The 9,917-nt window shown below is 44.5% G+C and overlaps 1 long non-coding RNA gene across 1 annotated transcript; it reads left to right on the forward strand.

Moving 5' to 3' along the window:
- The first annotated feature begins 361 nt into the window (after positions 1 to 361).
- Positions 362 to 9,659, forward strand: LOC148224772 (uncharacterized). The gene is made up of 2 exons (XR_015801394.1): positions 362 to 493; positions 8,345 to 9,659. It is a non-coding gene; the product is annotated as an uncharacterized LOC148224772 (long non-coding RNA).
- The last annotated feature ends 258 nt before the right edge of the window (positions 9,660 to 9,917 follow it).

Raw genomic sequence — 9,917 nt, forward strand, 5'->3', positions numbered from 1 at the left:
TCCCTCAGTGACAGCCCCGCCGCCGCCGCCCGCCCGTCTCCATGGCAACCCGGCGGAGGCAGGGAAGGAGGGGGATAAGCCGCTTTCCCCCCGCCGCCGCCGCCCGTTCCGAGCCGCCCCGCGCCGCCGCAGCGCCGCCCGCCCCGCCGCCCTTACATAACGCGGCCCCTGCCCACCGCCCGCCGCCCCGCGCCGCCTCGCCCACGCACGGCCGGGCTCTCGGGTGCCCCGGGAGGGCGCCGCGCCCCGGCGGGCAGAGCCCGGCTTTTATTCGTGAGAGCGTTTTTGCGTCGCCGCCGTGTCCTGCCGGCACCCGGTCGCAGCGCGCTACGGACCGCGGGCATCGCGTGGGCTGGGGGATGCGGCGAAGCGCTCGCAGCACCGACAGAAAGCGGGGCCCGGGGTCGCTGGGGGTGGTGGCGGTCTGCAGCTGCCAGTGCACCACACGGCAGGGACAGACGTCTGGGAAAATGGGACATACGGACCGAACCCGGTACGTAAATACTCCCGGGGGCAGAAGAAAAAAGGATGTTAAATTCTCTCCCCTCTCCTTGGGGGAGAATTCCCATCTCCCATCTCACCAGGACGACTCCCACCGTCCCCGCGTCCCTCTTTCTCCGCAGTGCCCAGGGCCACACGTGCCCACTGCCGACCAGAGGGGAGCAGTGGTACAAGCTGGGGCACAGCCCAGCCTTCTCCCCAGTCGCCTCCCCTGCCATGGAGGAGGAGCACGGTGGCAGCCCCCACACAAACCTTTCCCCAGCCCCTGCATCCACTGTGCACAACCATGGCACCCAAATCCTGTCCATGTCGAATTGCCACCCGGATGATGGCCAGCCGTCCAGTCGCATCAGGGCGGCTGATGTCACCCTGACCACGAAATTCCTAACTGGCTGCAAATCTATCCCAGGTGAGAATAGAACAGAATAGAAGAGAGCAGAACAGAGCAGTTGGGAGGAACCTACAGCGATCATCCGGCCCAACTGCCTGACCTAACAGCTTAAAGAACGTTATTAGGGGTATTGTCCAAATGCCTCTTAAACACTGACAGACTTGGGGCATCAACCACCTCTTTAGAAAGTCTGTTTTCCACCCTCTCAGTAAAGAAATGCTTCCTAATGTCCAGTCTGAACCTCCCCCGGTGCAGCTTTGAATCATTCCCATGCATCCTGTCACTGGATACCAGGGAAAAGAGCTCAACACCTCCCTTTCCCCTTCTCAGGATGCTGCAGATAACAGATGTCATCGCTCAGTCTCATTTTCTCTAAACTAGATAACCCTGGCCAAAATAAGTGGCCCTAAGCTCCAGACTAGCTAAACTCACAGGTGGGTGATTTCCCAGAGCTTGGGTGCAGAGCTTGGGGCAGAGCTCTGCAGCAGTGCAGCAGAGCAGACCTGCTTTCACCCAGAGCTGCAATACTGCCTGTGCCCTCGCAGCCCAGATGTGCCATACAGCACTAGTCTGGGCTCCTCAAAACAGAGGCACTTGTCTGGGTTTAAGCTATAAATACAAGTGAGTACCACTAAAGAGAAGTCGTGTGTGGGCCCACTGGTACGGAGCTCCCTTTGAAGTCAGTAAAAGGCTTTGCCATTGACTTCACTGGCTGGAAGAATTAGTTGTGGGTTTGGGTGTTTTTTTAACATCATCAGACATTCATCGCACTCTCCCATGAGAGCAGGTTGAATTATCTGTTGTGAATAATTTATCCAGTGAATTTAGTCCTGTTCATGTATAAAAGTGCCATTTGCATTCAGAATTAGAAGTGTTCAATAAGAGCAATACGAGTGAGCACATCATTCAACTTACAGGTCTCTTCTGCCTTCTGCCAGAGACAGAGGAAAGGACAGATGAGGCAAAAGCCAAGATATTGGTTGGAGGAGGAGGAATGAGTTACATTTTACAGAGTACAGTTTGTAAACGTGCCCAGCACCCAGAAGCCACAGATACAGGAGGCAGACCAAAATCTTGACCCAGAGGTGCAGGTTCCTCACCTTGACTGTACCTCCATAAGTTGTACCATGTCATGAGTTTCCTCATTACTTGGTCATATTTCTGCTCTTTACACAGATGAAGGTAACTTGATAAAAGAGAGAATAACAAAAGCTCTTGAGAAAATGCAAATACAAAGAGCCAGGCATGCTTTTGAAATTTGAAAGAGCAAGCCCTGATCATGTATCTTGGGAAAAAAATGGATAAAAATGCTAACAAGTAAGCCTTGGCCACATGACTGAAATTCCCAGTTTTTGCACTTTCATCCTGGTGCTTTGCTACATTTCACCAATCCTCTGTATTTCACCAGTTCTTCTTACGAGCACTGGGTGCAATGGAAGGAGACTCAGAGATACCAAAGGCAGAAGAGAGGAGACTTAATGCTCCAAAGCTGTATGGAACAGACAACTTTTTGTATCTTCTTTCTTTTTGTGTCAATATTTGTGGCTATGACAGAAAGATTGGACTTTCAGCTTGTTTATCAGCCATCTTAAAACCCAACTCTTAATGGAGGAAAGCAATTTGAAGTCAACCTGAAATTAGTACTTGGGAAATGTTTTGACAAATTGATTTTTTTTCTATAAATTTGGTTTTGATACTTTTTGTACTTTAAAAAACATCATTTAAATAATTTTGAAATACCTCTGGAAATGGATAGTCATTCCAAAACGGAAATAGTAAAGCACTGAATTCTGAAAGTGACAAATGAAATAGTCCCTTTTTTTTTCTTTTATCCTTTTGTTTTAACCTGAAGACATCTATGAATTCATCATGAACTTATGACATGTTTTTCAGTCCCCTGAATTATGGCAGGGATTTCTTGATGGCTTCCCTTCATCTCTGTAGGTCTGAAATGGAAGACTGCTTCTGACAGTGAAAAATGTCATAACTCTGCATGCTTAGCAAGGGGGAAGAACGACTGGCAGACACCTTGCAAAGCGAAAACAAATGAGGAGCTCTAATTTAAAAGCACAGAGAGACTGGGAGCCAGCAGGGAGCTCTTGATGACATGCAGACGAGGGGCAGCTGAGCCACTGTTGATGGGAGAGCTGCTCCTGCTGCATTCCCCCGACCTGGCTTAGCCCGAGGGGCATCTGATCTGGCGGAAGAGCTCCCATGCTGAGCTGCATGGCACGGCCACACCAGCAGGTTTTATTCTAGCTGAAGGGGATATCAAAGAGGGTTTGCTCTCCAAGGTGGATTTTTTTCTTCATGTTTAGGTTGAGTGTGATTGAAGAAAACCAGACAAGAAACACTGTATTAAAAATTATTCAAGAAAGGGTAATATAAAAAAAGTAGCATCTGTACGTGTACATTTTTTAATAGCGATTAAGGACTTGGTAGTGAAGACTGTCCTCTCCTTGTTTCCTGGACATACCCTAAAGCTATTTTGGGCTGCTTATTATAGGTTACTGTCACAGACTGCTGGTCCGGCTCTCACCCTTGGCTCCACCACTGATCTGTGCTGTGATCCTCAGGAAGCCAGGGCTTTGCTCATTTGTGACCATGGTGCCTTGTCCAGTGACCCACAGGCGCCACCGTCCTGCCCCAGGCTCAATCCCTATGGAGCAGCAGAGCCGCAGGGACACCCCTGCAGCTGGAGCCATCAGGTGGAACAGCAGGATGGGTGGTAATTACAAACCAGCTGCAGAGCCTCACCCTGCTTTCTCCCCCGTCATTGCACCAGGCAGATGCCCTCACTTGCCACAAAGACTGCAGTCTGTGGCACAGAATGAATACTGAATAACATCCTAGGTTTCATCATGTATGAGTAAGTGATGGGAGTGACAGGTAGCAAGCCATCTTGTACCTCATTTTGACAGAAGCCCCAGTTTTTGGTATTTCACGGCTGCCTCACGTGCTGAATGGGAGCAGTGGGCACAGAGTGACAGGACAGAGCGTTTGAACATCTCTGCAGGAGTTTTTCGCTTCATGCTTCATTCCTGTCCAGCTTCAGTGGCTCCAGAGAGTCAGGAGCAGGCCTCCCAACATAAGCAGGACATGCTCAGTTTTAAGCCAGAAAACTGACAGAAAACTGCCTGGTTTTTGCTGAATTTCTTTACCATTTTTTTGGTTAGCATTCTCTATGGTTGTATTTCACCCATCACATATACTGTAGGCTCATAGAATTGTTCAGGTCAGAAAAGACCTTGAAGACCATTGAGTGCCACTGTTAATGGTATATACGCATATATAATTCATGGGGCTCAAAGATGCTACATCAATTTAAAACTTGTAGATCCTCTTAGTGATAAGCAGTGAATCTAAATCACAGAACGTGAATTGCAAGACTTTGGCTGGCACAATGCCTGCATCTAGGCCCCAGCTGGTAATGGGAGAAAGTCAGCAAGCTTTTAGAAAGCAATAGACAATTACCTTGCCAGGATCTAGAATTTAAGGATGAGTGAAGGGAGGCCCAGAGCAATAACATGTCCATAGGGAAAACAGGCCCACTACCAGAAAAGTTACTTTGAATACAGTTTCTTTTTACATGATGAGGTGTGCTACTGCACAGTCAAACTCTTCAGTGTATTACAGTACCAGGAAATGGGAGAGATGCTGTTTGCTGGATTACTTAATCAATGGGCTCATTAAGAGAGACATAAGTAGTGTCAGATCTCTACTGATACCTTAGAATCTGCTTAGGGAGCCACTGGGACTAGAAAAAGAGAACAGTTAAAACCAGGAAAAAATCAGAAAAATGGATAGAGAATTAATGAATCCCTCTTATTTTCCATGTAAGCATTCTTGCTGTAACACATATCAGTGGCAACTGGCTGCTTATACAGGTAAAGGGGAGAAGTGTCTGGGCTTCTAACATTTTCCACTTGTTTGCATTTGTCTCCCAATGGATCAATATCCTCTAATTACCACATATTTCCTTCCTCCCTCTCCAGCCCATTCAGCAGCAGCTAACACCTCTTTGGGACCATTTGCTTTGTTACTCCTACCTCCCTTTTCCCAGGCCAGATAGTTTTCCATATCCTTTCCTCAAACCAAACTTTCCTCAGCTGCAGAGACATAAAGACCAGAGGTGTGCAGTTCAGCATGGCTAGAGCCTGGCTGACTTTTGCTCACAAGCAGCTCAAATCTGGGGACATGTCAGGGAAAAAGTTCCTAAGGTAATCTAAAAAATGCAATACATGGAAGGAAGACAAAAGAGTGGCCCGTAGAAGATGAGAGATAAAGTGAGGAAACTCTATCAGACTGTCACCTCCACATAGGCTCTCCAGAAAATGCCTGAATAACACTGTCACCAGCAAAATCTGGTATCAGTGCAATGTACAGATAGCAAAGGTCATCATGACTAGGAGATGTGCATGTCCCTTTACAGTACATCTCCAGTCTCCAGGGAGATAATTAACTGTCATTACTGTGTCTTACTGGCTGAAGAGCTGCAGTACTGGGAAGTGTTCAGTGAGCAGAACAAGACCTGTTTCTCAAAATAGACACCTGGACTCTATTTTCAGAAAATTACATCTAAACTTCACAAATGTATAGAATTTGAAAATGCCTGCTGCAAAGCTGTGTAATTTAAGTAAACCAGAACGTCCTCTAAATCTCCAAGAAACCACACCAAACAAGAGCCAGGGTACAGAATCTTGAACAGGTAACAACCATGCCCTTCCACAGCATAAATGTGGAAGAAAGAAGAAAACAGCCACTAACTTTTCACGTGTTTAAACACTGGCCCAATCTAGCCAAAACGGGAAGAAGTCTCATTTCATGAGCCTGTGTGTTAGACCTGAGATCTCCTAGGGTGGACTTCAATGAAAAGGAATACTTGTCCTCACTGGTAACGTCCAAGGCCAACAACTTCTCTGCACGTGAAAGGAATCCTGTGGCCACTGTGAGGTTTTCTTTTATTACTGTCCCTCAGCCCAAATATTCCTTCTGGGTGCAACTTCAGAGAGAAAGAAGAGTTCAGCAAGAAATGGATGTTCAGGTTGAACAAACCAATCACGGGGTTTCTGAAATCAAGTAAACCATCTGAACAGAGAAAGGAGGAGGATACAGTAGCTCATCCAAGATTTTCATAGAGTTTTTGTTATCAAAACAACCTTTCTGTATAAATGGCTAATATTTTGCTGTTTTAAAGAGAAAAATAGGAAAATAATAGTAACCCTCCCAAAATGAAACAAAATGTGATCTAACCCCAAAGAAATTTATTGAATGTTTTTCAGTTCAGTCAACAGATTGAAAAAAATCAATTCTCTGCATGCTATCTCTGTGTTATCCAACTGTTCTTCCCAGTGCAAAACAAAGGGATTACAGTGAAATAAGAAAACACTGAGAAACTGAAAGAGGGGAAATATTCATCGTTTGTCTTAAAGCTAAACACAAATTAAAAATTAAGGCAGCACATGTAGGTCCCGCAAGGGACAGATTTACTTCTAATTAATAATATGTTAGTGCCCTAGCCCTCTGCATTAAAAACCCAAAACCTTTTAATCCTGATGGAACAGTATAGCTAGAACCTCTAAGAATTAACCCAGTCCAATCCCAGATTTACTTGCACTGTAATTACTGGAAATATTTAGAGTTCATTTTCTTCCACATACTGAACTGAAAAGAGGAAGGTTAAAAAAAATTGCATAAATATGAGTGGGTTTTTTTAGATGGACATGCTGCCATTTTTCTTCAGATTTTAGCAGTATCTGAGATATAATTAAAACTTAAACTTTATTTTTACTTCTGCTAGTTAAGTTTTTCTACCTCAAAAATAAATGAAAATAAAATCTTGGCTATGCAGACTCAGCAGACCCGACAGACAATAGTACCACAGTAGGGATGGGTCTTGCCCATTATCTTTAATTAAAAGCCCAAACAGGAATGTAAGCAGATTAGGGGGACCATGGGGAATACTAGGTCAGAATATGTTTTTCAAGCAACTGAGGTGCAGCTGAGCATGATTTTTGGAGAACAGTTCTGCTGAGACACTTTTATTAGAGGTAAGCATTTAGAAAACTTTAATCACATTGGGGAGGTTCCTGAGGTTTTTAGTTACCTTTGTGCTATCTCTGACCTTTCTATTAACTTCAGCAGAAATACTTCTGATTAGTGTCAGTAGGTGTAAGTCAGAATTGGGACCTTAATTAAAGATTCAGCCTCCCTAAATAGGATACCCAGATAGATGTGATTTTTTTTTTTTTTAAATAATAAATACTTAGCCAATTTGCTGACAATGCTTTTGTAAGACTCAGCTGACACAGATAAATTTTTAAAAAGTCCTTCCATTACAATTATTGATAGATTCACTATTAGTTTGATTTCAGGAGTCTGTCTCACTTTCCTCCTCTCCCCTCATTTCACTTTGTATAAAGCAACCAGGCCCTGGGCTGAACATGGGTTGCAGCAGTTGGGTGCCAACACCGTGGTAAAATGTGGAAGTCTGGGCTCAGATGAAAGGACTCCCAGGCCAAATGTGAAAGAGGAGAAAGACACCTGAGCACGTGTGAAATACACAGGCTGCAAGGCAATTACTGAAAAGCCTTGGGACCAAATCTGTGTCTTGGGACATGGTGGGAAAGGAGAGAAAGAACTGTGATTTCTATTATGACAGATTTTCAAAGCTAACAATAAAATTCACTGTCAGGATTTTTTTAGGAGCCCCAAAACTGCAACTGCTCCTGCATGCAGATACACACTATGTGTTCTGTATTTGATACAGGTATGCCTCAACAGCTTACAAAATGGTTGGCTATAAGATGCCACACAAAACTAATCTGTGCCTTGCAGGCCTGTAGGAACCATTGTCTTTCATCTGTCTCAAACCAAAAGTAGGTTTTATCTCCTCATGCTTTAACAAGCTGCAGAGTAAAGACCTGCATGTCAGCTAGTTAGCTTAAATCTCTCTTTAATGTGGCAAAAGGCAGGTGTTCTTAGGGTGCAGTTTATTTGACACAGCTGATGAGTGGATGGGGTAAATCTTATTCTAAGAACTCTGAGCTTGAGTTAAATGTCCAGAGAAAAACACCTAAGTTTGCTCAAACCAGCCACCTCTAAATGTTTTGATATTTGTGGTGTTTTAGTTATTTCCTCACTTTCACAAAAATATCAACCAACGTTTTCCAGTTTTCAGATTTTCTGTTTGGGAAAAACATTGTTACACAGAAATAAAACATTTTCCATCATGTCTAAAGCAAGCATGTGCATAGCTCAGTGTATATGTGCATGGCAGCGCCTTCTCCTTGCACTGGAGGAGCTACTAAGATGGACATGAGTTTGCAGGACTGGGACTCAGGTCAAGATTACACCACGAGAAAGGCTTGGTGCAGCCTGGACTGTGGTTGTGTCGGTCCCTCAGAGCTGCCAGGGTTTCTAAAGAAATCTGACCCCTCTTGTTTTTTCTAGAAACTCCGCCTTGATGCTCATGGGTGAGCTTGTTATCTGGAGGCAGTGGCAGGAATGCTGATGGATAGTGGAGCAGCACACGAATGATTTCACACACAGAACTTCCACTGATCCCGTTTTGGAGCCAGTCTCTGCTCTGCTCCCACCAAGGAGCGTTGTGGGATACACAACACAAATAACACCAGAGGTTTTTTTCCACGGGGCTATTTTTGACAAGTGCTGTGACTTTGACAGCAGATCACTCGATCAATCCTAACTGAATGTCAGCTAAAGGACAGCTTTGCAGTTGTCTCTTTTTGCTTTTTTTTTCCACCACTAAGAAAAACGAAGCAGTGGGTGTTGATTTATGACAGTTTTACTGAAATATCTAAGGAGTACAGTGAAGTTTAAGAATAGATTAGTACCAAGAGGAATAATCACTGGGACTTCCACTCCTACTCTTATTTTTGTTTGGACAAAACAGGTTTCCACAGAAGCACCGTTTGAACAAGGACCCTGTAAGAAACCTAGGATTAGGCCCTCTGAGTTGGATGGTAGGGTACCTGGAAGGCAGAGCAAGAATCCACCAGCCTCTTGGAACATGAAAGTCTCTCCTCGGTGGTGTTTCCACACACAGTAGCTGGATTCACCATCTACCAAGGATGGTAACTGCAAAACTCCCACCAAACTCCACAGTCCTGGATCAGGGCTGGGGCAAGTAAACTGGAAACCAGCAGCACCAGTTTGCCCAGTGTCTCTGGCTGATTGGGAAAAGCCCATTTCTCTTGATTCCTGGCCAGGGCATATCATCTCCTGCTTCCAGCAAAACCCAATGGGAAAATTATGCACCAATCCAAAAGGTGTTATTTCTATCAAATGGGACAGTCAAGATCATCCACTCATTTTTGTGGAGTTTTTCCATGAAGATTCACAAAAAATAGGGTGACAGGTGGTCACAGAGCCTTGCCTGAACTCATGGATTACCAGGACAGAAGGAAGCATCCTGTGGCTGTTAGATCTGCAAACTTGGAAGAAACAAACTAGAGAAAATGACCTGATTTTTTTTTAAAAACACATGACTATGGCCTGTCTCTGTTTTGACTTTCTTGCTTCATAACATACATGTGCACGCATAGATATGTGCGTATCTAAACACACAGAAGTCCCAGAACATTTTTTTTCAGAGAGTTTCCTCTCCTTTTCATGCTGGTCTTAAACATGCCTAACAGTTTTCTCTCTCTCTCAAAGTAACTCTTGGTATTAGTTTTTTGATCTGTAATTGCATCTATGAAATAGTAAAGGCAATAAACAGACAACAATCTGCATCCTTCACTAACACTTAGATCAATTGATAATCCCTTGTCAGGCTGATTGCTGTCAAAACCAGGACAAGCAAAGGCATTTTTCCTTCCCACCATTGCAGCTGTTGTCTTTTTCTGTTAGCCCAATTAAGCAAAGCAAAAAGGAATATAGCACGGTATCAGAGCCAGTTTGCCTAAGGGTATAAATTGTCGTCTTTTATTTGTTCATGGCCAATGCTGCAAGAATAACAAAGCGATGCCATAAAACTCAACCACTGTGCTGAAAACACAAA

Source organism: Sturnus vulgaris, chromosome 2 (assembly GCF_052056855.1).
Source record: "Sturnus vulgaris isolate bStuVul1 chromosome 2, bStuVul1.hap1, whole genome shotgun sequence".
NCBI classification, from domain to species: domain Eukaryota; kingdom Metazoa; phylum Chordata; class Aves; order Passeriformes; family Sturnidae; genus Sturnus; species Sturnus vulgaris.